Below are 27,355 nucleotides of genomic sequence, written 5' to 3'. Positions count from 1 at the left end.
CTTTACCAATCGGCGATTGGCTTTTATTTAGAAGGTGGGATTTATTCCGCCATATTGTGCGTTGCACTTTCTCCCTTTCAGAACAATACGAGTGACGCGTATTGTGTTATTCTATAGTCTTTGATAATGTTTAGATTGCCTCATTTTTGCTATGAATAAAACGACAGGTCATGCATAGACTACCTCTTTGAATTTAAATCAAGATTTATTCACACTGGCCTCTATGTGAACACACTTGCAAGATAAAAATGTGTGGGGGACGAATTTACGTTTTATTAAAAAAGAAAAAAAAAAATAACTGAAAAAAGGACAAAATTACATACTAAAGCCAAAGAGAAAAGAGTTTTAAGGCAAGATTTGAACTCATATAAAGTGGGAGCCATTCTAATAAAATTAGGAAGATTGTTCCAAAGAGTAGGGCCAGCCACATCAAAAGCTCCATTACCCCTTGTCTTTAGGCAGGTTCTGGGGATCTTAAGGAGGAATTTGCCATCCAATCTTAGTCCTCTCACAGGAGTGTAGGGGTGAAGTAGGTTTGTCAGAGAAGAAGGTGCTAGATTATTTAAAGATTTATACACAAGTAGTAAGATTTTATACTCAATTCTGTAAAGGGTAGGTAACCAGTGTAGGGATCTCAGGAGGGCTGTAATGTGATCAAATTTTTTACGTCCCTTCAGAAATCTAGCTGGACTACTTGTAGTCGAGAAATTTGGGTCTTTGAGATGCCGTAATAGAGGGAGTTGCAATAGTCCAGCCGAGATGTAATGAAGGCATGGATTGCAACCTCTAAAGAGCCCTCTGAAAGGAAAGATTTGATTTTAGAGAGAGAACGAAGATAGAAGAAACTTCAAACTACAACAGTGATGATTTGTTTGTCAAATTTCAAGCAGTTGTCAATTATCACACCCAGATTCCACACGTGGGGAGAGATAAAAGAATTTAAAGACTCAAGATCAATTTGATTTTGTGTTCTGGAGTCAGAAGGGCTGAAGGCAATAATTTCCATTTTATTTTGTTCAAGAAAAGAACATTTTTGGAAAGCCATGATTTCATAACTTCCAGACACACTGTTGTATTAAATCAAGAAAATGCAATAACCCTGCCTCCTTGTTTAGATTTTGGAAGTCTGTTGCTACACATTTGGCCAATGTACTAAATATTAGGCATTGCTTACAATATTATTATTATTTATTTTTGTTTGTTTCTAAGAAATGTATTATACTGTATGGCCAGAGATGTACCGTTATTGTTGGATATGTGTGTGTGGTTCTATGTGTGTGTGCTCAAGGACACAGAGAACTGTGGTTCTACTCCTAGAACCTTATAAGGACATCAGCCATCTTGGCTGAGTTTACTGGAGTTCAAGGACACAAAAGCCAGACAGCTCGCACCTGCGAGGCCTTGAGAAGGATCTGGAAACTTTGGGAAAGTTACAACATACGTCAATCAAGAAGATAACCCAACGTCTGCGATAAACAGCAGGAGTATAAAAGACTGATGAGTTGATTGCCTCTTCGGATACTGATACGTCAGTACCCCCGACGCCTAGAAGCCCAGAGCTGAGGACAAGAAACCCCAAGCTGAAGATGGGAAGCCCAGAGCTGACTACACCTTTGACTCAAAAGAGTGATTATTGTATCTTATACCTTAATGATGAAGTTTTATTTGCCTTTACATTTTTGTTTATTATAAAAAGAAAAGTAACCAATTAAAAGAAATTTAATTGATTACAAAAGCTGCCTACCTTGGCTTGATTTATAGTGTTTTAAGACTTTGAACGAGAACGTACCACAGAGGAGTCTTCTGACCAAATTGTAATGCTTATAATTTAGGCCAGACTCGACTTACTTTACCTAACCTGAGAATAATAAATAATAAGGTTAAAGGTGTTAAGATCAAAATACACACCGAAAAACATGGCGCCCAACGTTGGGGCATTGATCCATCGACCCCTGGCCACGGTCGATCGAGCAATGCTTTCCCATTCGCTTCTGCACTTGTGCGCTTGAGTTTTAGATGTAAAAACTTGGGAAGCTAGTGAATCACCAGGTAACCTGTGAGACCCAAAATGTAAATAATCTAGAGGGATTATTTATAGACGGCCCAGAAAGGGTTGAACGCGCGTAGAACAGATAACATTACGAGCCAGGGAGCCGTAAAGGTTAAGAAAGCTGTAGGAGAGACAGAAAGTCTCACATGGCTAGCCTCAGAGAATGAGAGGCAGAGACGAGCTAAAGATAAGACCTGTTAGTGAAGGACGCTTCGCTTATGGCAGGGAGAGCCCAGCAAAAATCCAGCAATGTGTTTATGCTTATCCATGAGAAAGAAAAATTAGCCTTTCGAGCAGACACACCGGTTCTAGAAATGGAACGTGGCTCCTGTGACAGACCAAAATGGTCAAAACTTAAAGACTGAGGTAGGTCTAGCAGCTATACAAGAAGAAAAAGTGGAAATGGGGAAAATGTGTACCTGTGATAAAATTACAGTATAAGGCTCCTAGAAAAGGAAAATGTGATAGGTACTGTTGATACATAAAGCTAAAGAAAATGTTTTACATTCTTATAGGTGTGGTAGAGTGCCAAAAAGAATACTATTTAAACCACCAGACCTGGATAGAAAATATCAAATAGTTGTTAAAATAGTTATAAATAAATAGAAGATAAATATTCACCTAACATTGTCAGAAGACAGTTTTATGAAGTGGAAATAGGCAGGCTAAAAGTAGGACTTTTAATCTGTACCAATATGTGTTGGGAAAATAATCTTAAGTGACATGGTAATTTAAGAAAAAGTGAATTGAAAACATGATAATTGGTCCCGGCACAGTCGGGATGATTTCAGTGTAAAATAGGTGTAGAGGCTGTAGAGAGTCGGTGAGCACAGCTCAGACTCAAACGTGTAACAGCGGTGTGTGTAAGATTGTCTCTCACACTGCACTGTCTGAGTAGAGAGAAGAGCTCATAGTTCAGAACGCTAGAGGCTAAAAGACTGGAAAACAATAGTTGTGACAACTGATAACTTTTCTTTTAATAGAAAGTTAAAGAATAGTTAAAAAGGAGTAACAATATTGTAGTATTGAAAGAATATAATTTGAATTTCCAGACAATGAAGATAATGGAAGATAGACTGTTAACAATAAACTTATTATAAAAAAAAAAAAAAACCACCAACAATGCAAAGTAGTAGGATCTGAGAAATGATGTGCCAGGACCCTCTCAGCCATCCGCACTTCAGTATGAGAAGCCTGAAATAGGGAGAGATTTACAACAGAGTCAGGGTGAGACAGAGCCAGAGGAGTTAGAGCTTGTATTCAGAGCTTGAATTTGACTCTGATACCGCTGATAGTGAAAGCAGAGAATGTGATATATTATATTAAAACTACTGTATATAATAGTTGACGTAAAAGTAACACTTTAAATATTGAATGATTAGCCTGAGGTTAAAGAGGGAAAACAAATATTCTGATATAGTGAGTAAAGAGATACTTAAGAGATACTTAAAAAAAGAAGGGCAAAGAAAGTTGTGCCTAACAGAAATTTGACTTACGGACAGATAAAGTCAGGCCGGTGTTCACCCTTAACCATATTGCTCAAACCGAGGGTCTAAAATGGGAAACAGATTTTAATGCACTAGGAACTATAAGTGAAGAAGTAACTAAAGTTTTAGATCTATTGTCATTAAAAAAAAAAAAAAAAAAAAAAAAAAAAATGGATTCTGAAAAGAGAGTTATAGAAAGTAAGATGCGAGCAAGAATATCAAAAGCCAAGAGAGTATTAAAACTGGCAGAGAGAATTTTCAGAGCCCAGATAAAGAGTTGGAAAAAGACCAAAGTAACAGTGGGATTTTGATGATCCCAGTCTGGATTTTAACCCCCGGAGTTCAATGATGAACAGAATAGTGTACAAGAAAGAATATTGGAATTATAATTGTAAATATAACTGGGGTTAGTTATATTTTGTCAGTAAATCAGTAAGAGTTAAAGGGAAAGGACATTAAAACTTATGTGAACAGGGGTCGAAGATGAGTCGAAGATGCCCCTGCAAGACAGACCTGTATCAACTGAAGTTTAATTAAAATAATGGAATTAAAATAATAAATTAAACAGGTTATTATTGAGAAATATCAATGGATAAAGGAAAAGTGACATTGAGATAAGTAATAACTAAATTTTTAAATTACACTTGTAGACATATAGACTGGTTGTTGAAAAATACCAGAAAAACAAAGGGCAATAAATTGAAAGAAAGAAAAACTGAAGCTTAGCACGATCTCAGTTTATAACATGACAGTACAATCTAGAGAGAGTTAAAAAAAAGTTAAGAAAAAGATTTAAAAAACCAAATCAACAGAAGATTAAAAAAAATAAAAAAGTAAATTTGTTGGACAATGACAAAATTTCATGGGACAAAAGTGTCATAGTCTATACAGTGATGGGAGAAAAGGCTATAAAACACGCTGTATAGCCTAATATATTGCATATCTAAGGATACTTTAGTCCTGAATAAAAAAAGGAAATAATAACTACAGAGGGAAAAAATGCTAATACAATATAGTAACTTAAAACAGTGATTAGTAGTCCAATTAAGTTTAGGAAAAAAAATAAGATTGAGAGTAGAAAACAGAGGCTACTTGAGAAAGCCTAGAAAAGTTTAAAAAAGGGAGAGACTGAAATACCACAGGTTTTCTACAGAAAAACTTTGCTACCACAAGGTAAGAAAGAATATAATTTTTTATTTTGCTATTTAAGTAAAATATGGAATTACTGTTATTATGGGTTATAAAATTTATTAGCAGTAAGAAATTGTAAGAGATTTTGCGATTAAAATAAGTAGAGAAGAGAAAGAAAAAGTTATAATTGGCAAAAGTGCTAATTAAAACCATACAATCCAACTATACATGTGAAGTATGAATTTTTATACAGAAACTGTATTTTTAAAGTCAAAATTATATTGTAAAATTATTAAAGAGGTTAAGAAACCTGTTACTAATGGTTAAATTTAAAGAGAGTCATTTAGGGTAGCGACTAAGTCAAGTTTAATGCTTTGAGCTGAAGGAAAAATCCATGATAGAAAAACAGAATAAGAGATGGAAAACTGGTCTTAAAAAAATTTAGATAACAATGTTAGGTCTATACCTAAGACATTTAGGAAAAGGAAAATGCTTTTACTTTAAATAATAATAATTATTAATAGGAAAGCCAAGGAAACACTCAGGATGGATGGTAGTTGAAATGTGTATTTAATCATTTGATTTTGAAGTCTTTTATAAAGAATAAAATGTTTAAAAGCTGTAGAGGTTGTACTCAAATTGCTTAGGAAGTAAAGTTTGAGGATACACATAAAAACAATGATTAATGATTTAAAATGAAAAAATTATTAATGATTGATGTGGTTGAGTTTTTAGTATTTTGGAATTTGACAAATACACAGTTTATAAAATATTACAAAATATAATACTGAAGGTGCCTGATGATAAAAGAAGTTATAAATTATATAGTTTAATGGGTTACATTAAAATTAGGATATGTCGAATGGTGAAGCCTATTCACACTTAAAAGAGGATGATTAAACTAGACAGAATTAAGTAGAAGATGTGTTAGTGCAATTAAAGCAGATTTTCTAATGTATACATTAAACAATAGAACATTAGACAATAGATTTGAATATTGATACAATAGGATATCAATAATAGAAAAAGACATACCTGTTTGAAAAGAAACTGGCAATAAAGAAAATCCACTGTGCTTGATTGTTTTTGTTAATAAAATGTTAGCAGTTCTTTGTAAAAGAAATTCCAAGCTGAAAAGTTCGGACCGAGGTTAGAAGTAGATGCAGCTGTAAACAGCTCATATGATGAAGATTTAAAAAGTACCTCAAATACAAAAATGATAAAGGAAGAAAAATCAATAAATGATAATAAAAAGAAAATAGATATCTTATGTTGTAACAGCTGTTAGTGATGAAAAAGGAAAAGAAAGAAAAAGAAAAAAGATTTGTTTAAAAAGTACAATTGTTTGGAAAAAAAAAAAAAAAAGTGCACTGAAGATTTAATTGTGAAGCAGGAGAAATGAGCCGAGATAAGAGAGTCAGTTCCAGGCACAGCCCAGAACGCAGAGCTCACGGGAGTGTCAAGGGCACTCAGAAAAAGGAGGAATAATTTCACCAGACATCCCAGCAACAGACAATAAAAGGGTAAAAAGATTTTTAATGAAAAAAAAAAAGATTGTTATGCCAAAATGACAGGTAAATTTCTGATTTAGTTAAAATGTAGAAAAGTTGAGAGGACTTAACCTTTTTACCCAACCAGACAATTCTAAAGAAAAAACAGTAATATCTGTGGCAATAATAAAGCTCATAAGCTAGCTTGAATGAGAGAGGGGCAGTACTTGGAGAAACAGAATGTAATAATAATAATAATAATAATAATAATAATAATAAAAAAGATTTATGAACAAGTTTGACACCTAAGTGAAAATATGATCGAAGTTTGACAGATAACTGGATACATATTCCTAAATGAGGACAGACATATTGAGAAATAGGATTACAATATTAAAAGGTATATGTTAAAGATATAATTGAACTATAAAGGATGAGTAGGTGTATATATATGTGAGTATAATAACAACATATGACAGAGTGAATGAAAAATTAAATATGGAGGTTATAGATAACAAGGAAAAATGTACTTAAATCCTTAATTAATTGGGTTACATGGTTAATGGATTTTTAGATTGTCAGCCACTGGGATTGCATGAGTGCACTCTCAGTGCTGGATCACACCAGGAAGGCAATTCGTTGTAAAACCTGTGCCAAATAGATATGTGGATGATCCACTGAAGCAGCCGGAAGAAACAGAGAGAGAGAGAAAGAATAGATCGCCAGAATGAAATTTGAAAATTTACAAACACAAAAGCATTTGTCATTTTAAATTCAGTAGAAGAGATAGTGACTGCTTTTGTTTTGACCACGAAACAGTTGTAGTATATTTTAGGAAAATGAAGAAAAAGTTTGAATGTTGATTAACTGAAATAATTTTAATTCAAGTATTAAGATATGCACCAGAGTGATGGAAATGCTAAAATAGCTGTTCATACCCTCTGATAAAAGTTGCATGCAAGATGTGATTAATGAAATTAATGTTTTTAATTTTGTAGCTATTATTTAGCAAACTAAAAATTACTTAATGCAAAGTGAGGTACGAACTATCTGAATAAAGTTACAGATCTTAACCATTTTAAAATTTGAAAAGAATTATAGGAATTAAGTTTGGATAGTTGACAAAGAAACTGTTGGATTATTAGAACATTTCCTCTGATATAAAGGGAATTTGTTCTTTGCTATAGAAAAACAATGTGATAGAAGATATTTAACAATAAAATTATGAATAAGATAAAGACAAATTTTAAAGTTAGTAAAGATAATTAGTCAGAAAGATATTAGGACTAAGAATAATTTAATCATAAAATGAAATGCATACTGTCAACAAACATTGAACAGAAAATGTAGAGATAAGACAGGTAGGGTAATAAAACCTGTAAAACCAATTAACTAAATAAATAAGATGCACAAATGTGTTGGGAAGGTATTAGAATATACAGTATTTACTGTGATGATTCAGATAAAAGTACAACCAGGGTTCAGAGAGGAACTAAAGGTTAAACCACTGATAATGCCTAAAAACTGCTGAAAAGTTGAATATTTTAGAAGAAGCCATGGAGGTAAAAAAGAGCCTTGTGTGTGTCTGCCAGGAGTGTAGGATGAGTTATCCTCAAGGTAATAATGACCCAGAGACTAAGTGAGAACATGGATGCCTAGGACTGTCTATGGTCCGGGTTACAGTGGAATACAATGTGATGAATGTCTGGAAGATATTCATCAGAAGTAACTTGCTGGTATATGTGGTAGGCATAGAATTTGGGGCATGGACCTACGGTGATTTAACCAGTAAAGGCAAAATTGAAGGGACAAAGGTGTAGAATCAGAAACAGCTGGGTATTTCTAGCGTCGTATAACTTATTGACAAATATGAATGACATACAAAGCAAGGGGTTGCTGGTTTTGTCCCAGGAGACTTGGGAGAAATCTAGAGAGCCTGAAATCTTGCTTTAAAGATGGCAAAATGTTCCAACCAGAAAACTGGTTAATTGGAACAATTGCTAAAAGCTATTTAGAATATAGCAAAAGAATGCACAAATTGGTCTCCCAAGAAGGGGAGAATATGATGAAAAGTAGTATTATGCTTTATCAATTTTGACAAATTGGAAAAAATTAAGTATAAATAAAATAAATGTATAGCAGAGTTGAGTTTCCTGTGTGCCAGTGAACTTCTGGAAGGGGGAGAGGAGCTGTATCTCCTGGCAGGGAGCCACAGAAGGACAGGACAGAAGTTCTCTCAGCACAACAGGACAACTCACAGCAGGCTGCAGGGTTTAATAATAGCGAACAGGACCACCACCTCAGAACCTCAATTTCTTACCTGTGCCATGGGAAAGAGCTGGCACAAGATTAACAGAACAGTAAATTATTAAAAGGTTCTGATGTGGGTGGAGTAATTTTGAATTTACTTATCAGAAACAATGAAAGTAAATAAAGACCACAAAGAGCAAAAGCAAAATTTTGCCCAAAAAGAACAAAAATAATGCTGAAATGTAGAAACATCCAGCCAATAAGAACCAATTTTTGTGGGATAAATTATTAATTTTAAATAATTATAAATGTAGCAGGAATGTGGCTTTTAGTTGATTTTACTGTACAACTGATTGTACAATTGACCAAAGCTTTTGAAAGCAAAAGAATAAAAAAGTAGCAATAATAATTTCTGCTATAAAGAACAGATATATCTCTGTTGCATGTAAATACAACATTGGAAGAATCGAGCCAATGTGAGAAAAAATATAAGAATGTTACTGTAGGAAAATCTATAAGTTTGTATTACAGAAAAGTGGAAAAATATATTTAATATTACATAAAGGAAGATAATTTGGATTTGGCAGGAAATGCAAGTTATAAAACATATTGGCACTGAAGAAGAGCGTCACCAAATGTATTGAAATTAAATGAAATAAGGAATACCTAATTGGTTTAAAACAGGCAACAGTAAACATTGAGACATATTCCTAAGATAATTTTTTTAATTAAATATAAAATATTATATGATGAAACAGCTGAAAATTATGGGATAGTTATATATGTATACAATGGTATGAAGAATCCACTAGGTAAACTAGAGTCCACTGGAAGATAGATGAAGTAAATGTGGGGTAAATATTGTAAAAAGCCGAAAACCCTCAATGATATTAGTATTACAGACTAAAACAAGATGTTTTGGGGAGGATGTTCAGATAGAGATGTATGAGTAGAGGAAGGCAGTACTTATACACGTGATTATACACTGTAAAACAAAAAGGGACTTTATAAACCTAAAGAAACATTACTGGAAATTAAAATTTTGTAGCTAAGAAGGAAAAGTATATATATATATATATTTGTTTAAAAGCTGGAATAATTTTGGAAAAGGGAAAGAGAAGGTAAACACTATAGCAACATTGGTCAGACTTGCCAAAGTTTAAGAAGAACATTCATGACAAAATAAATATACTGAATTGTGTAAGAATGTAATTTTAGAAAATCTAACAGAGACAAATCCTAAAAATCATAATAAAGTTAAGATTATGATGCTTATGTGGTGATATTGAAACAAACATTTTGAAAACTATTAATTACTGTGAAGTAATCAAGTAGAAGAATATTCTAGCATAAGAAAATTGGTGATATAAAACAGAGTAAGGATACTGTAAGAATGCATGGACAGGATAAATATTACCTCGTGCTTGTAGTAAGTTAGAAATGAAAATGATTGTCTAAATAAAATAAACAACATAATAAAAATAATTGAATAAATATGCCAACACTTAAATATAGAATGTATGTTAATATTAGTGGAATACTTCATAGTTGAGAAGAAATATATGTTGACAGAAGTATATGGACAGTATTATTTGAGAAAACATTTTTGTGCACAGAATTTAAAAAGTGACAATATGCAGAAACCTAGAAAGAGTAATATTAATCAATGGATAAGTATGATGATAGTGTAATGAAGGGCTGACAGCGTGAGGATCCATTTGCAGTTTCTTTATTGTGACAACAAAGCACAAGGCAGGCAAGGGCAAGACAGTAGCAGAAACAGGGACAGGCTTGGGTCGAGGCAGGCGGCAGACAAACAGAAACTTACAACAGGCAAGGTTCAAGGCAGGCGGCAGAGGTTCACAAATGATAAACAGTCCAATCGATAGCAAGGTAACAGTCCACAAAAAAACCGCTCAGTAGTGATCACCGGGGCAAATCAAGACTTCGCAGTGTATGGATGCGTGTGTGCGTCTTAAATAGTGTGAGTGTGATGCAATGCAGGTGTGTGCAATCAGTCCCAGGAATGAGGGCCTATGGGTAACGTAGTCCACAAGGAAGTGACTCAGAATTCAGGTGATGGCTCCCTCCGGCGGCCGGGAGGAAGGTGGGAGAAATACGATAATTAGCAGGCAAGTCGAGTCGAAATGATACAGGAGTGATTTGTTTAAGAATTTGAAAAGGCCCTACAAACCTGGGACTGAGCTTGCGGCATGGAAGTCGGAGGCGAAGATCCCTGGTGGACAGCCAGACCCACTGTCCCACATAGTAGTGAGGATTGGGACGTCAATGTCGGTTTGCCTGAGTTTCCTGCCGCCTTACAGCGCGCTGGAGATGGTGGTGAGCCAGATCCCAGGTTTCCTCGCTACGACGCATCCACTCTGTGACTGAGGGCAGGTCAGAGGGTTGCCCTGACCAGGGGAAGAGAGGTGGCTGGAAGCCCAACACGCATTGGAAGGGTGTGATTCCGGTGGCAGGTTTCCGTAAGGAATTTTGAGCATACTCCGCCCACATTAAATATCGGCTCCAGTCAGCCTGGTTCTGATGGCAGTAAGTGCGGAGGAATCGTGTCAGCTCCTGATTTAAGCGTTCAGTCTGGCCGTTGGATTCGGGGTGGTACCCAGAGATGAGGCTGATATTAACGTTGAGCTGTTTGAAGGCGGTCCAGACACGAGAGGTGAACTGAGGACCCCTGTCCGACACTATGTCCTCCGGCAGGCCGTAGAAGTGAAAGACCGAGTTACACAGGAGTTCAGCGGTCTCCAGAGCTGTGGGTAGTTTGGGTAGTGGCAGTAAGCGGCATGCTTTGGAGAAGCGATCAACGACCGTGAGAATTGTGGTATGACCCTGGGATTCGGGGAGATCAGTGACAAAGTCGATCGCGATGTGGGACCAAGGACGTTGGGGAATGGGAAGAGGTTGAAGCAGGCCGGCAGGAACTTGGTGTGAGGTTTTAGTGGTTTGACAGGCGATGCAGTTGTTGGTGAATTTGGTGACATCCGCTAGCATGGACTCCCACCAGAACTGGTTTTGGAGAAGTTGCAATGTTGCCGTGATGCCTGGGTGGCCAGAACTCGGGAAATCATGGACTTGGTGGAGTAGTTTGTCCCTGAGCTGGATGGGGACGAAGGTGCGGTTTGGAGGGCATGCTACTGGAGGTGCGGTTTGCTCGTTGAGCTGTGAAATCTCCGTCATGACATCCCACTGTACCGGAGCGAGTAACAAGGTTTCAGGCAGAATGTTCTCAATACCCTCGCTGCGTCCTGTCTCCTCCACTTGCCTTGATAGTGCGTCCGCCTTGACATTCTTGGAGCCGGGTCTGTAAGTAACCGTGAAGTGGAAGCGCGTGAAGAACATTGCCCATCTTGCCTGTCGTGGATTTAAGCGCTTGGCTGAGCGCAGGTACTCCAAGTTTTTGTGGTCAGTGAGAATAGTGAACGGGTGTCTTGCCCCCTCCAGCCAATGGCGCCACTCCTCCAGCGCCGCCTTCATTGCGAGTAATTCTCGGTTGCCCACATCGTAGTTACGTTCTGCCGCTGACAGTTTGCGAGAGTAGAAGGCACAGGGGAACATCTTGGCTGGATTACCTTGCTTTTGGGAAAGGATTGCGCCAATGCCAGTACTGGAGGCGTCCACCTCCACGACGAAGGGAAGCTCGGGGTCTGGGTGACGTAGGATGGGTGCTGACGTGAAACGTCCCTTCAATTCCTGGAATGCAATTACTGCTTCAGGTGACCAGACGAGTCGAGAGGATTGGCGTTTCGTCATGGACGTTAGGGGAGCGGCAACCCCACTGAAGTTTCTGATGAACCGCCTGTAGAAATTGGCAAACCCCAGGAACCGCTGTAGCTCCTTCAGTGTGCGTGGTTGTGGCCATTCTAACACCGCCTTTACCTTGCTGTCGTCCATTGCCACTCCATCTCGACTGATGACGTAGCCCAAGAAGGATGTTGAGGTGCGGTGGAATTCACACTTTTCAGCCTTGGCATAAAGTTTGTGTTGTATCAGACGTTGCAGCACAGCTCGAACGTGTTGAATGTGTTCGTCGTAGGAGTTGGAATAAATGAGAATATCGTCTATGTACACGATGACCCAGCGGTTGAGCATATCTCGGAAGACATCGTTGATGAAGGATTGAAAGACTGAAGGACTGTTGGACAGGCCGAAGGGCATGACAAGGGTCTCGTAGTGGCCAGTGGCAGTGGAGAAAGCGGTCTTCCATTCATCACCCTCCCTGATGCGAATCAAGTTGTATGCGCAGCGTAGATCCAGCTTGGTGAAGTATTTGGCTTTACGTAGTTGTTCGAGGGCTGCAGGGACCAATGGTAGCGGAATTTTACGGTGATGTCATTCAGACCGCGATAGTCAATGCAGGGCCGTAGGCCGCCGTCTTTCTTCTTAACAAAGAAGAACCCGGATGAAGCTGGTGATGTTGATGGCCGAATGAATCCTTTAGCCAGCTCCTCCTCGATGTACGATCTCATGGCTGCATCCTCGGGCTGTGACAAAGGGAATATCCTGCCCTTGGGCGGAGTGGTACCGGGTAATAGTTCGATTGCACAATCACTGGGACGATGAGGTGGTAGTTCCGTGGATTTGGACTTACTGAAAGCGATGGTCAGATCCATGTATTCGGCTGGTATAGCAGGTTCGAGGTCGGTTGGGGTCTTGTCGACGGAGATGGTATGGAGGGGTAATGGCGTGACGGGACTCAGGCAGCGATGATGACAGGCGGGGTCCCACTGGACGATCTGACCCTCCTTCCACGATATATGCGGATTGTGCGTTCGAAGCCAAGGTAATCCGAGGATGATAGGATTGTTAGGTGAATGGATGACGTAAAACTGAATTTGTTCATGGTGCAGCGCCCCGACTTGCAGACCCAGCGCTGAGGTAATGTGCGCCACTCTTCCTCCTCCTATGGGTTTCCCATCTAGCGCCTCCACTGTTAACGAAGAGTTGCAGTTGGTTAGTTGTACGTTGTGTTGACGGATGAATGTGTCTGACATGAAATTGCCTGCTGCACCAGAGTCCAGAAGAGCATAGGTAGATATAGTTTGATTGTCACTGGTTAGTTGGATGGGGATCTTAAGGCAGTTGGGTAAATAGTCGACATGCTGGGCTGAACTCACCGCTTTGGGATTAGAAGCATTGGGTCGAATAGGGCAGTTGAGCTTGATGTGACCTGCCTGGCCACAGTATAGGCATAAGTGCAGCTGGCGCCTTCTCTCTCGTTCTTCTGGAAGAAGGGGAGTATATCCAAGTTGCATGGGCTCAGGAACGGTAGAGACTGGCGTGAGGTGGCGAACGGGTCGTCGGCCTCGGAGGAGGTTGTCGATGTGAATGGCCAGCTCAATGAATGCGTTCAGCGATCTCCCCTCGTCGCGGCAAGTGAGCTCGGCCTGAAGCTCCAGAGACAGGCCCTTGCGAAACAGCAATTTCAGTGTATCCTCTACCCAGTTAGTTTGTGCGGCCAATGTGCGAAATTGCAATGCAAATTCGGCGGCGGTAGATTTACCTTGGTTTAGGGAAAGCAGCTGATCGCCGACGCTCTTTCCGCCCTCTGGATGTTCGAACACCTCCTTGAAGCTTTGCAGGAAGGCCGTAAACGTGGGGAACACAGAGCTATCTTCTCTCCATACCGCTGTGGCCCAGTCAAGTGCTTTGCCCGTGAGTAGGGAGCATACAAACGATATCCGACTGGTATCGTTGGGATACAGCGAGGGCTGTTGGTTTATAAACAAGAAACATTGAAGGAGAAAGCCCCTGCATTTGGCTGGACTGCCGTCGAATTTCTTGGGTAGAGCGAGGCGTGGATTCACAGCGGGTGGAGAAGTAAACGCTTGACTCACATTGATAGCAGGAGGCGGTGTGATAGCTTCAGGAGAGGGAAGCCGCAGGCTTTGCAGGGTTTTCACCAGCTCTTCGGTGAGTGACGTAAGACGAGTCAGCTGGTGCTGGTGCGCGGCAAGCTGAGAGGCCTGTGCTGAGAGTTCGGTGGAGATTTGCAGGAGAACTGCTGGATCGTTTGATGGCGAAGTCTTCTGTAATGAAGGGCTGACAGCGTGAGGATCCATTTGCAGTTTCTTTATTGTGACAACAAAGCACAAGGCAGGCAAGGGCAAGACAGTAGCAGAAACAGGGACAGGCTTGGGTCGAGGCAGGCGGCAGACAAACAGAAACTTACAACAGGCAGAGTTCAGGGCAGGCAGCAGACAAACGTAATCCAGGAAACAGGCAAGGTTCAAGGCAGGCGGCAGAGGTTCACAAATGATAAACAGTCCAATCGATAGCAAGGTAACAGTCCACAAGAAAACGCTCAGTAGTGATCACCAGGGCAAATCAAGACTTCGCAGTGTATGGATGCGTGTGTGCGTCTTAAATAGTGTGAGTGTGATGCAATGCAGGTGTGTGCAATCAGTCCCAGGAATGAGGGCCTATGGGTAACGTAGTCCACAAGGAAGTGACTCAGAATTCAGGTGATGGCTCCCTCCGGCGGCCGGGAGGAGGAGCCGTATTCGTGACAGATAGCAAATAGAGCATATAGGCCAATAATATTTAGAGAGAGTCATTTAAAATAGATGATGGAAATTAAGGAAAATATATGCCTCACTATATATTTTATTAGATTGTAATATATTCTCATATGTAGAAAGAAGATAAAGAGAAGATTTGGACTATAACGACTGAAAAGAGAGAAACTGGACAAGGACGGTCAATAAACTGAGAAAGCAGCCAAAACTATAGTTAATTATGTATGTTATTATAGCATACAACATAATTAAATGAATAATTGAAAATCAGCTTATTATAAATAAGATGTGCTAGTAGACATATTGTAATATTTGAAATGACAAGTCATTTTGCTGTGATGGATGCAGGCTTATCATACCAGTGTATGAACACAGCAAGAGAACAGATGAGGAGGACAAACAAGCTCTCATTAGAAACCAAGAGCACTGAACGGCCTTGACTGAGTCTGGAACCCCTGAAAGAAGGGGCAGAAGTAGCATAAGGGGTCCTATATAGTGTGTATATGCTTCTTATTCAGTTATAAGAAGACTATGATAGCAAGCAATGACAGCACTGCTTCCAGCAGCACTGAGACCTTAGCTGGGGTCAGTGAAACACTTTAGGAAATCCTGGAACTCAGGAGAGCTTTAGGGGGAGGACTCTTGACAAGACGATTTAATTTCTGGGGTGTGTTTTGAGGATTACAAAAGTATAAGATGCCACCAGATACTGATGTACCAAAGGATGAACCTTATAATGGGGATTTATTTAAAGATCTATTATAAGAAATTACTTTATTAAAAGTATGGTTTATGCTTTAAATACTTGGAAGTCGTTGTGAATTAGAGACATGAATATATAGTATATTTTGAATATATAGTATAGGCAGCGGCTGTCAGCACTTGGTGTAATAGCAATTAGATTCTGTTTGCATGTGTGAAAATAGCATATTTCCTTAGTGTAAAGTCACTACATATAGTATATTAAGGAAGTTAAACTATGTGTTATGGTAACTGAAGATGAAACTCTATGATTGTAGTACAGGTTATAAGATAAATTTGTAAATTTTTGAATTTAAAATATGAAAGGCTTAAATTATGGTAAATTTTAAGCTTGGGAGACAAATTTTGTTTACAAAATTGACAATGGGAACCTTATAGAAACAAACTGATTCTTGATATAGAATGTATAATTTATGTTTGAATATAATTCAGAAAAATATCAGAAAGACTACTGTTGATACAAAGGTTTAATTACTGGATTGTTTTGAAAATAATGAATGTACTGAATGAATAATGAATGAACTAGAGAAACTCTTTTGTAATGTATTATTTGTAATGTGAATATTTACTATGTATTATATGTAAATGCTCAAGAAATGATTACTGAAATAAGTGCAACAATTTTGAATGGAATTAATTGTTTGAAAATATTTCACCCAGAGTTTGGCAATTAGATATTTACAAAGTGATGAATAAGGAACCTTTTGCACCTTTTGTTTGAATTGGTTAAATGTATGGGGTATTTTAATTTGTAGTTGGAGCAAGAAACATCACTCCAGATACTAATTTTGTGCCCAAAAGATCCGAGGGAATGCAGACGGCCCAAGTTTCCAAGGTACATGGCCTGGAAGCTCAGATCCCCTTTGGCTTCTGCAAACTGTCTGAGCCAGGGGAGGAGCCGCACCTTCCTTTGGGAGGACCTGAAGGGTGCTTGAAGTAACTAATGGATTCTTTGTAGGATCCAAATTTGGCTTATACTTGAAAATCAACCAGAGCACACAGTTTTGCCCTTAAATGATACTGTACAGAGAAATATAACTGATTATTAAAATTATGGGAAGCAGAAAACTGGGTGGAATGTTACATGAATGTGTTACTAACCAAGGAGTTTAAGAATTATGAACAAATGTACATGTTACTGTTAAAATTTGAAGTGAACAACGTTTGTGTGCCACAACTATGCTTGAGAATGTTGAATAACGAGTCAGGATAATTGCATGAAGGGGGTGTTGTATTAAATCAAGAAAATGCAATAACCCTGCCTCCTTGTTTAGATTTTGGAAGTCTGTTGCTACACATTTGGCCAATGTACTAAATATTAGGCATTGCTTACAATATTATTATTATTTATTTTTGTTTGTTTCTAAGAAATGTATTATACTGTATGGCCAGAGATGTACCGTTATTGTTGGATATGTGTGTGTGGTTCTATGTGTGTGTGCTCAAGGACACAGAGAACTGTGGTTCTACTCCTAGAACCTTATAAGGACATCAGCCATCTTGGCTGAGTTTACTGGAGTTCAAGGACACAAAAGCCAGACAGCTCGCACCTGCGAGGCCTTGAGAAGGATCTGGAAACTTTGGGAAAGTTACAACATACGTCAATCAAGAAGATAACCCAACGTCTGCGATAAACAGCAGGAGTATAAAAGACTGATGAGTTGATTGCCTCTTCGGATACTGATACGTCAGTACCCCCGACGCCTAGAAGCCCAGAGCTGAGGACAAGAAACCCCAAGCTGAAGATGGGAAGCCCAGAGCTGACTACACCTTTGACTCAAAAGAGTGATTATTGTATCTTATACCTTAATGATGAAGTTTTATTTGCCTTTACATTTTTGTTTATTATAAAAAGAAAAGTAACCAATTAAAAGAAATTTAATTGATTACAAAAGCTGCCTACCTTGGCTTGATTTATAGTGTTTTAAGACTTTGAACGAGAACGTACCACAGAGGAGTCTTCTGACCAAATTGTAATGCTTATAATTTAGGCCAGACTCGACTTACTTTACCTAACCTGAGAATAATAAATAATAAGGTTAAAGGTGTTAAGATCAAAATACACACCGAAAAACAACACTGATAGAATATTGAGAGCACACTTGTTTTTCCTAGTTTCAGGAAGGTAGATTTGCATATCATCGGCCTAACAATGGAAGGAAACACCATGTTTCCTAAAAAATGGAAGCCCAAGGAAGTAGATATATGAGAAAAGAGTGGGTGTTAAAATAGAAACCTGAGGTACACCACAAATTAGATTGCTTAAAGAGGAAGTGAAGTTTCCTACTTTAACAGAACCTTGATTTGTTAAAAAGGATTTAAACAAATTCCCCCCCAGACCTACACAAGATTCCAGACGAGAAATAAGAATCTCGTGATCAACAGTATCGAAGGCTGAGGACAAGTCAAGCATAACTAAGATGACAGAATCACCCGAATCAGTAGCTATTAAGATGTCACTAATGAGTGGACTCTAATGAGGGCAGTTTCAGTACTATGCAGTACAATGCACTTTTTTAATAGCAAAGCTGTTTACCTTCGTCATACTCAAGGATTATGTGAACATGCAAATACATGAATCTACTTTTGACACATTAAATATCTTGTTTATGAAAAAATTATTAACATGACGAGGCTGAGGAATCCAAATCATGGTTGTGTGGTTTTGGTGGTTCATATATTATTCAAACATCACATGTGCAGACTTGTCAACACTGGATAAAATGTAATCAGTCTGAAAGCTGCAGTGCATCCATTTATTTTTATGGATGTTTGTTGGCTTAATCATTACAATAACAAGGAGATGGGGGACACAATATCAGTTTCCATTTCCCAGCATGCGAGAAACCAAATAGGATGTTGCCCTCCATTGCTATGCCACATATGAGTCTAATGAGTCTCATAACATTAATATCAGATGAGAGGCATAGGCTCTATTGTCCAAAACCTTTTTACCATTACCCTAAACAAATCATTGTTTTATTACACCGGTAAAAACATAAAAAAAAATAAAAAAATAAACAATGTATAATATATAGTAGCTATATTTTTATTGCCTTGTTTGTTCAGTTGGTAGTTGCATTGTTCATCTTTGCTTTCCATTGTTTCCATTTAGAACTAAATACTGAGTTCTAAATGTAGACTTTTGATCGTTTTGACTTAATGTGCAACTTGAAATTAGGTTCAAAATGTAATGTTCACTTTTAGATTTAATAATTTAATATATTTCTTAAAAACAGGCTAATTACGTACAATGATTGTTTAATACTTATTTTTTTATTTCACATTTTATGCTCTATAGAATGATCATAAACATACTGTAATGTCACAAAAGCTTTATTTAGCAAAATATGACACTGTAATCATGTTTTTGCATTACTATTTTAAAATGCACACAGCAGTGATTAATGATCATGTTAATCAGCTAAAGATTTACATTAAGAAACATTAAACTGCATTAGGAATTCTAAAATATAGCATAAAAATAATATGGAAAAAGTTATATAAAAATTTTCAGTTTAATTCTTGCCATAAGGATGTTGGTTACTGATTGCATGGTGTTAATATCATGTGTTCTTCACTTCACTTCCATTCATATTTCAAGGTTCCTTCTGCAGGCTCCTGAAAAAAATCAGAAACAATCGATAGTAAGTCTTGTCTTATTGTGTAAAATGAGAAGTATTTCTTACTGTATTTCTCACTCTGCAAGTTTGAGGTGTTTTTGTCTTTTATAGGTTGTGGACAAAGTATAAACAAAATATGATATTGAAAAAGTATTAAATGGTTATAACCTCTTTTTAAAAGCCGTCATGATGTATTTTTGTGTGAATTTAGATTCTGGATTTAAGCATTTCTGCTCTGTACCATTTTTCAGAGTAACACTGCAAAAACACAAGACAATTTGCTGCATAATTACGTCAGTCAACATATTTAAACCGAGATTATAATATTGAGAGAATTGGGTTTGTAATTATTAAAATGTTCTTACACAATCTCCTGGTTTTCACAAGAGGGGCTTGGTGGTATGATTTCAACCTTCTCAATCAGTTTTGGAGGAACCATGTTTACACCTTTGTCAGCACAGAAACACCTGCCCTTTGGAGCTCTAGCCTGGCCTGAAAGAGAAAAATCAATGCATTTTACCATTAGCTACCATGCCATACAAAGATAGTTCCACAATATAAATGCACAATATTAAAAACTTGGATATATTTCTTCCATCAAAGTTCAAAGATAAAACTCACTTGTCACCTCGACAGCAAGCAGGCAGCCTAGAACAACCACAGCTGTAAAAGTTTTCATTGTATTGATCTTCTGTCTTCACCTCCAAAATGGCTTATTAATGAAGTTATGGATGATAGAGTTCAGCTGTTGTGTTTTTATGCTCTTAAAAGGGTTTTTCCCTCCTTGAGATTTTTTTCAGTTTTTGTTTCTATAGTCCAGCATCTGAACTGGTCTCATTTCTCAGAAACACTTTCTCTCAGTAAATCTGAAAGAGCTGACCTTTCCGAGAATGAGGAAGGAATTTGATAATTTCTTGTGTCGATATTAGACTATAATTAAAGCAATAAAAACCATTTATTTGTTTGCTTAGACAAGGAATAATTAATGTGCTCAGCAGCTGTTTTAGTTTACCACTATTGTAGTTTACTATAAATACTTATGAATACAATTGACATTACACATTAAGTATTTAACTATGAAATTGTTAGCAAGGGTAGGAACCAGGTATTTCTGCCTGACGCACCTCCGACGGTGCCATTTGGGTTGGCTGCAGAGTCATCAGCTGGGAGCCACCCATTGCTAATGTTTTGCTCCTTTATGTTTTGCTCCTTTGATCCTGGAAAATCTCCGGGTGATGGAGCAGAGGCAACCGATGTCTGGAGGTTAGGTCGAAAGGAGGTTACGGTGATCTAGCTGTGGGAATTTCAGCTGGCGGTCAAGATCAACTCTCAGCTCCCATTTGCCTCCAGGTATAATTGACATACACTTTACATATTTAATTATGAAATTACTTATAAAGATGTACTTAAGTCTTATGTAAGTGGATCAAAAAGCACTCCTAAATTCAACTAATTGCATTTAATATACATTTAAACTATTATACATTTTCATTAAATTGTAAATAAGATGCAATTAAGAGTTGCATTCAGTTCAAAATATTCTTTATTCTGGTAATAAGTAGGACACTCTTTTTAAAAGTATGCTAAAATGTAATTCTTTTTTTCATAAGGCTTGATGCAGGAGAATGTCAGAATGATTTGTCTGGCAGTTCGAAGCTTAAAAGGTTAGTTCACTCAAAAATTTCTGTCATTAATTACTCACCCTTATGTCGTTCCGCACCCGTAAGACCTTCGTTCATCTGCAGAACACAAATTAAGATATTTTTGATGAAATCCAAGAGGTATATGACTCGTCCATAGACAGCAATTTAACCACCACTTTCAAGGTTCAGAAAGGTACTAAAGACATCGTTAAAACTGTCGTTGTGACTGCAGTGGTTCAATCTTAATGTTATGAAGTGACGAGAATACTTTTTGTGTACAAAAACAAAACAAAAATACAGTAAGTACTTCATTCAACAATATCTTTTCTTCTGTGTCATTTTCATACGTTGTTTAAGTCCAGCGCTTTCAGGTTCTGTCAGAACGCCGACTAAGTCATGCTATGTCCTCACTGAAGGATGCCTCCGTGATGCTCCAGGAAATCAAACAGATCCTTGCAGTGTGAGGGGCGTTCCAAGACCATGATGTAGAAGCTGAGCTGGTCCTGTCACTCCAGCAGCTGAACTATCTGTGGAATGCTGGGGTCCTTGTTAGCAAGCATTGTTAGGGCAACCTCTAACGGAAGGACCGTAGGATGACCAGGCTATAAGAAGGCCAAAAGAAGGATTTACTCCAGTACTCCAGAACAATTTTTTTGTCAATGGCAGTTTAGTTTCCATCTATGATTTTTATTAATATAAGATGTTATAAATTGAAAACAATGAAAAACATAGAGATCGCACCCTACTTACAATGCTGATATATTCCGTGGTATCTGTCTTAAGGCAAATTTCAGTGACACCTGATCAACAAAAACAACAACAACAACAACAATAAAATGCTGACTTGTGCAGAGGTCATATCCTTACAGTTATTAACAAGTCAAGTGTCCTAAATAGTGAACATAATATACATTAAGATCAGACTAGAATGGATACAATGAGACAAAACAATTAGCTAACTACATATTTTAAGTAAAAAATTAAACCAATTAAAGGCCATCCTTCAAGTGAATCCTTTCGAAGACGACGCCAAATCTTCCTTCACCAAGCTTACTGCCAATTTCATAGCGGCTTAAAATGTTACCTATGAAAAGATAAATAATTAGAGTTAACATTATAAACATCACTTTTCATAATTATTAAACTTGTAATTTTAATTTAGGAATTAAAATTCCCCCCCATGAGTTTCTATTATTTATCAAACTAACTCAGTCACTTCCAGATGGCTTTGTGGACAATATGCTGACCTTTTGATGCAGTTGAGTATAAAGAATCCTAAGTTCGAGTCCAGGCTCGTGGAATTTTCCGGATCCCATCTGCATTTTCTTACCAATTTTGCTTCCTGTCAACATATTTAATGTCATTATGAATGGCAAAAAAGGCATCCACTTAAAAGGCATCCAATTAAAGTCCATCCACACACAGGATAGAATCAGCATCTTTTAAGTCACTGCATCAACATCTCTCATCATTTGGGCGGGGGGAACGGATTTCGACAGCTGTATATTTGCCGTCAAATTCTGTTCCACCCCCCCCATGACTTTTTAATATTTATCAAACTAACTTAGTCACTTCCAGATGGCTTTGTGGACAATATGCTGACCTTTTGATGCAGTTGAGTACAAAGAATCCTAAGTTTGAGTCCAGGCTCGTGGAATTTTCCGGATCCCATCAGAATTTTCTCACCAACATATTTAATATCATTATGAATGGCAAAAAAGGCAGAAAATGAACATTTAAACTGATGCTTGTTAAAGACAATCCACACACAGGATGGAATTAGCATCTTTTAAATCAGTGCATCAACATCTCTCATCATATGGGGGGGGGGGGGGGGATGAGATAACAGAATATCTCATCATATTCTGTTCCCCCACCCCCATGAGATTCTAATATTTATCAAACTGGCTCAGTCTTGCACTTCTGAATGGCTTTGTGGACAGTGTGCTGACCTCTGGTGCAGTTGTGTACAAAGAATCCTGAGTTTGAATCCAGGCTCGTGAATTTTGACTGCTGTATATTTTTTTTTATAATAAAAAAGAATCATTACACTTTTCAAAAAGAATCACTACTTTCCTCAAAAAGAATCGCTACATTTCCAAAAAGATTTGCTACATTTTCAAAAAGAATCGCTACTTTCCCCAAAAAGAATCGCTACTTTCCTAAAAAAGAATTGCTACTTTCCTAAAAAAGAATCGCTACTTTTCTAAAAAAGAATCACTACTTTCTTCAATAAGAATTGCTACTCCCCCCCCCCAAAAAAAAGCATCGCTACTTTTCCCAAAAATAATCGCTATTTTCCTAAAAAAGAATTGCTACATTCCTAAAAAAGAATTGCTACATTTTCAAAAAGAATCACTACATTTTCAAAAAGAATCATCAAGGCAAAAAATGAACATTTAAACTGATGCTGGTTGAACTAAATCCACACACACGATAGAATGAGCATCTTTTAAGTCACTGCATCAACATCTCTTATCATTTGGGGGTGGGGGAACGGATTTCGACATCTGTATATTTGCTGTGGAATTCTGCCGTTGCGTACAAAGAATCCTAGGTTCGAGTCCGGGCTTGTGGGGTTTTCCGGATCCCGTCTGCCTCCTCTCTCCAATTTTGCTTCCTAGAAACAGTGATGAAGAACGAGGATAGTGTGGGAGACGATGCCTCCATACTGAAGTCCATCAGCCAGTTCTCAGTCTCTATTTCCATCAGTATACCCTCGGCCACAGATGTCGTGGGCTCACACCCCTGGTCAGACTCCCTTGGGGGCTCCTCTAGTGGGGCGAGGGCCTGTAGTGAAACGCTGTGTTCTGAACTGGGGGTAAACACTCTCCAGACATTGGATGATAGCGTCCCTCCAGTTTAGTCTAGAGGTGTCTGGGAGGTCTACGGGGTGATAATAATTTGCCCCGATCCAGAACAATGACTTCAGGTTCTTGTCATCAAAGGTGATCAAATGGTGATAGGAAGATGACAGAAGTTTACTGTAAAACTCAAATATTCAGGGCTTTCCTGAAGCACCACAACGAACTGAGCCGTTAAATCCATATTATGGTCCGGTCTTCTGTCAGCAAGGTTCAGACAGACAAATGATGATCAGGAATAAGGTTCAGCAGTAGGGTTTAATAATAGATCCAACAGGTAATACAGAAGAAGATGCTAACGTAAACAAGACCAGACAAACAGTGAAGGTGAGGAACTAATATAGACTTGGTGATGAACTAAATAACGATCAGCTGTGATGATTTGTGTCCATGGGAACTGATGAGTGGCGGGAAAACTCAAACAAAGGAACACATGTGATGAATGTATAAACTAAAAATCCATGAAAACAAATCTAAGAACAAACAAAACTTAATATGTGAAGTGAATAACTGAATACAGCATGCTTAAAGAAATATTTAATATATAAAATATGTTTTGTTAAGGCCTCTAAATTTTAAAATGTATTAGGCCCACTGTTTTCAATCAAATTCAAATATCAAATTCATAATACAATATTTAAATACATTTTTATGATGTATTATAGGCTATTTTTTCCTCACATATAGGCCTGAGTGTGTATCAGTCATTCCCCTCTTTCTTTTCTGCAAATGTCTCCACTGCTTAAATGACATACTACCACAACAACAAAATTAACAATTCCTCTGACTCTCACACACTTTTCAAAACCTTTTCCTGTCTTCTTTGTCCTCCTCCTCCCCCTCCCTCATCAACTCTAACAGCTGATGACTTTGTCACATTCTTCATAAATAAAACAACAACAACCATCAGCGGCCAATTCTTCACACCACAAACTTACAAACACTTATTAACAGCAAGCACACACACTCTCCCTTCCTCTCTGCGCTCAGAGACAGAAGTCTCTAAACTCATCCTTTCTAATTACCCTACTACATGTCCGCTTGATCCTGTCCCCACTCATCTACTTCAAGCCATTTCTTCTTCAGTTGTACCTACACTCAGTCACATCATCAACACCTCTCTTCACACTGGTACCTTTCCCACAGCATTCAAGCAGGCTCAGACTGCTTAAGAAACCTGCTCTAAATCCAACACTTTTAGAAAACCACAGACGGTATCCCATCTTCCAATAACTGATAAGATATTTGAACAAGTCGTGCTCAACCAAGTCTTTACTTCTGCCACACAGAACAACTTTCTGGACAACAACCAGTCTGGCTTCAAAAGCAGCCACTCAACTGAGACTGCTCTGCTCTCGGTTACTGAAGCTCTGAGACAGGCAAGAGCAGCTTCCAAATCATCAGTACTCATCTTGCTGGATCTGTTTGCTGCTTTTGAAAACCACCAGATTCTTCTGTCAACCATGATGAAGGGCATCTCAGGAACCATACTCCAGTGATTCAAATCTTACCTCTCAGGTAGGTCCTTCAGGGTGTCTTGGAGGGGTGAGGTATCTAAGTCGCAACTAGCTACTGGGGTGCCTCAGGGCTCAGTGCTTGGACCACTTCACTTCTCCATCATGCCATTACTAGGATCTGTCATTCAGAAACATGGCTTTTTCCTATCACTGCAATGCTAATGAAACACACAACTCTACCTCTCATTCCAGCCAGATGACCCGATGGTAGCTGCTCGCATCTCAGCCTGCCTGGCAGACGTTTCTGACTGAATGAAAGACCATCAACTTCAACTCAACCTTGCAAAGACAGAACTGCTTGTGGTCTCGGCCAACCCAACACTTCATCACAACTTCTCCATTCAGCTAGGTTCGTCAACCATAACTCCTTCCAGGACAGCCAGGAACCTTGGAGTTGTGATTGATGATCAGTTAAACATCATGGACCACATTGATAGATCGGCCCGGTCCTGCCTTATACAACATTAGGAATAGCACGTCCTTCCTATTCGAGCATGCTACACAACTTCTTGTCCAAGCTCTTGTTCTATCCAGTCTGGACTATTGTAATGCTCTCTTGGCAGACCTTCCTGCATGTACTGTCAAACCTCTGCAACTGATATAGAATGTGGCAGCAAGAGTGGTCTTTAACAAGCCAAAGAACTGGTTGCACTGGTTGCGAATAGCCGCTCGCATCAAATTCAAGGCACTGATGTTTGCCTACAGAACAATCACTGGCTCTGAACCCTATACCTAAACTCACTACTTCAGACTTATGTGCCTTCCAGAAGCTTGTGTTCTTCAAGTGCATGGTGCCTTGTGGTGCCATCCCAAAGAGACACAAAATCACTTTCACAGACCTTTACCTTGACTGTTCCCTGCTGACTCAGCCCGAGCTGCTGGGTCTTTTGCCATTTTCAAGAATGGCTAAATGTGTATCATGTGATCCTGCCATGTGCTCCCTTGTCATGTGTCCCATGTTTTCATTGGTTCATTGGTTTAATCACTTTCAGGCATGTCTTGTTATGTCTTTAGCAAACCCTCGTGTTTGCCATGTGTCTTGGTCATGCATTGTTCCCTGTACCTCTGTTTGGTGAGTTTGTTCCTGTTCCTTGTTTGCTAAGTTCAAGTCAAAGCCAAGTCAAGTCTTTCTTTTATGTTTGGATTCTTGTATGATTTAGTTTGTTAAATAAAACTGCACTTGAGTTCTTAACGGCTTGCCTCCAGTGGATCTCCGTTACAGTTTATAATATCTTAATTTCTTTAAGTCTTATAATCTCATTTAACAGATTAGAGCTTGGTGATATAACATGTATGTTCTGTTTTATTGTCATTGAGTTTTAGTTTCCCCTGTCTGCCTGCATTATCTAAATTATTACATTTATTCATGTCAAACTATTATTTAAAATGGCTGAATAAATCTACATTAATTTGCACTGACAAAAGTCTTTCTAACAGCCAGATCAGACATAAAGCACCTTATAACTGAGACAGGAACATTGTCTAGTCAATTTAGTCTAAACTATTCAACTTAAATGTATTTGTGAAACACTGTTTAGAGTTGTAATAATCTTGAAGCTTTATTGAGTTTTGTGATGTTTTAGTGATGCCAGTGGAACTATTGCTTATCATAAATGGAGTATGATGTGCGTTTTTTCTCAGAATGAAAGAACTACTCTGAAAGAGGTCAGATGTAATTCATCAAAAAAGAGCTTTATTTGATTCTTCTTTGTGGACAATGAAAATAAAATCATACATCAAATTATAAAAAGACTGTACATATGACACATTGTTCAGTGGTCTTATGAAAATATGTTTGTGAGAAAAAGAAAAAAAAAAAAGGCTTTTTACAACCCAGCAATAATAATAATAATAATAATAATAATAATAATATTAATAATAATAATAATTTAATCATCTCCTATGCATTAGGAAATGTTTTAAATATTTTTAGATTTTTTTTTATTTATTTTTTTTTTTTTATTGAACTCCAACTATGAAGTCTATGAAGTCATTTGAAGGATGT

The 27,355-nt window shown here is 38.0% G+C and overlaps 4 long non-coding RNA genes across 4 annotated transcripts; 1 reads left to right on the top strand and 3 right to left on the bottom strand.

Annotated features, from left to right (window-relative positions):
- Positions 1-818: 818 nt before the first annotated feature.
- LOC127512804 (uncharacterized) lies at positions 819-9,867 on the bottom strand. The gene is made up of 3 exons (XR_007930267.1): positions 5,704-9,867; positions 3,547-3,602; positions 819-3,244 (listed from the first exon to the last, which is right to left on the bottom strand). It is a non-coding gene; the product is annotated as an uncharacterized LOC127512804 (long non-coding RNA).
- Positions 9,868-18,957: 9,090 nt separating this feature from the next.
- Positions 18,958-20,514, bottom strand: LOC127512803 (uncharacterized). Its single transcript, XR_007930266.1, has 3 exons — positions 19,948-20,514; positions 19,692-19,818; positions 18,958-19,324 (listed from the first exon to the last, which is right to left on the bottom strand). It is a non-coding gene; the product is annotated as an uncharacterized LOC127512803 (long non-coding RNA).
- A 513-nt stretch (positions 20,515-21,027) lies between these two features.
- LOC127512805 (uncharacterized) lies at positions 21,028-27,336 on the bottom strand. Its single transcript, XR_007930268.1, has 5 exons — positions 26,196-27,336; positions 22,217-22,311; positions 21,720-21,769; positions 21,317-21,571; positions 21,028-21,065 (listed from the first exon to the last, which is right to left on the bottom strand). It is a non-coding gene; the product is annotated as an uncharacterized LOC127512805 (long non-coding RNA).
- On the top strand, positions 22,797-27,307 carry LOC127512806 (uncharacterized). Its single transcript, XR_007930269.1, has 2 exons — positions 22,797-25,351; positions 25,543-27,307. It is a non-coding gene; the product is annotated as an uncharacterized LOC127512806 (long non-coding RNA).
- Positions 27,337-27,355: the final 19 nt, after the last annotated feature.

The sequence above is a fragment of the Ctenopharyngodon idella genome, chromosome 5, assembly GCF_019924925.1.
Source record: "Ctenopharyngodon idella isolate HZGC_01 chromosome 5, HZGC01, whole genome shotgun sequence".
In the NCBI taxonomy this organism is placed as follows: Eukaryota; Metazoa; Chordata; class Actinopteri; order Cypriniformes; family Xenocyprididae; genus Ctenopharyngodon; species Ctenopharyngodon idella.
This window is presented reverse-complemented; position numbering and strand designations above follow the sequence as displayed.